A 1,991-nucleotide genomic window follows, 5' to 3' on the forward strand; every position below is an offset into this window, starting at 1 on the left:
TTGAACGATTTTCAATGATGAGTAGTGAAGTGGGCGGGGGAAGTTGGGCGATGCGAGCAGTGGCGGACAGCTGCCTCCGGCCTTAATTATAAGGGGCCTCGTGAAATTGACATAATAAAGTATAATGGATAACTTTTTTCATGCAGTGCTAGAAGCCGCAAATCCTCCGTTTGAGGTTCCTCGTCGAACAACGACCCACAATTATGCCCTGCCCAGCTCCTGACTTTGACCCCAGAGTGAATAAATGGACATAAGTGATCAGCATTTCAGAACTCCTTTAAGACTGTTGTAAATGCATTCTGGGTGATAACCTCATAAAGCTGCTTGAGAGAATCAATAACGAGTGCGTGCAAAAATGTCATCAAGGCCAAGCGTGGCTATTTTGAGGAATCCGCAATATGAAATGTGTTTTCATTTGCAGCTTTGCAGCACTTTATGAGACTTCCCTGCACTTTTTGTAACAATGCATGAGTTTATGAAAATGTGTGCCATATTATGTCTGATACCTTCCAGCATTCATGAAACTTTGGAGCGTTTTAGAAAACATTGCAGCCAAGTATTTTAGAAGTTGTTTGCTACCATTCACACATAACTATTTCAGGTGTCATTGATTTTGTTTCCAAGTGGACCTTGATTCATTGTAAACAAAGAAAGCAAATCTGCAAGTTGCTGTCACAGAAAATTCATTATAGATGTAATGTTTTGTTTTTGCTAGGTTATGTAGACAAAGAATAATATTAAAGATGCTGGAATAGCCTAAACATGTGAAAGAATGTGTTAATGTAAATGTATGTTAATTTTGCCTGGTATCTCTAGCTTGAGCAGTTTAAGAAATACTATTGGTGGGTTAATTCATGCAAAATATGCAAATTGTAATAGCCATAATAAAATGTTTTTAAGAACTATAAATTGGGATTGAATTGAATTATGTAAATTGAGTTATTGTTAAATATGTGTGTGTGTATATATATGTACAGTGTTTTACATATAGTGTTATATGTGTGTAGCTATTTGTTAATAAATAGAATAAGTATACAAACATTTATAAAATCGTGCTTTACCTTATGGCAAGCACATTAAATTCATGATGGGTGAGTCACACTTCACAACTTACATTTTAGCTTTAGTAGATGTTTGCCATGAATTAAAAATCAGCATCAGGCCTACTAATGCAACTGAAACCTGTAGTTGCTTACAGATGTAAATCGCGTTTATGTGGTTAAGACTCAGAACTAAATAAATCAGAAATTCCCAGCTTGCTCATTGATTGAATATACTCAATCAATCAATCAATCAATCAATCAAATGTATTTATAAAGCCCTTTTTACAACAGCAGTAGTCATGGATGTAGCACAAAATTCTGGGCCCTGTACATAGGCGGTCTCTGAGGGCCCCTCCCCACTTTATTCAAGATTCAAACATTTTTGAGGGCCCCTCTACACATTAGGGCCCTATATACTTAGTACCCCTTTTCCCCCCAGTCCAACGCCCCTGGCAGTAGTCACAAAGTGCTTTACAGAGACACCCGGCCTTAAACCCCAAGGAGCAAACAACAGTAGTGTTGATACACCTTGAATCAGCTTGATGTTTATATTTTATAATTTCAAAAATATATTAAAAATCAAACTTTTAATATTTACAAAATGTTCAATAAATAAACATACTGGGCTAAACAGCTTGCCATAGGTAGATTATGGTCATTATGCGTTTTAATGAGTCACCGAACTCCGAGCCGTCTCTGTTAAAGTTGATCTTTTTATTATGGTTATTATGATTACTTTTTTTTCGATCAGGAACCTGCAAGTAAGGATTTAATTGTATGGTTTGCCTCGTTTATCCTGTACATACGTCTGATGAAAACCTGACAATACAAGCTTTCTCCGAAAACACTTGAACGCAGCGCAAGACTGTCAGTTTACAGTGCTCGATTCTTAACGGTCGGCTACTTCATCGCTTCCCAAATCACTTGTTGTAGATCGTACTTGTGATT

Source organism: Esox lucius, chromosome 23, assembly GCF_011004845.1.
Source record: "Esox lucius isolate fEsoLuc1 chromosome 23, fEsoLuc1.pri, whole genome shotgun sequence".
Taxonomy (NCBI): Eukaryota; Metazoa; Chordata; class Actinopteri; order Esociformes; family Esocidae; genus Esox; species Esox lucius.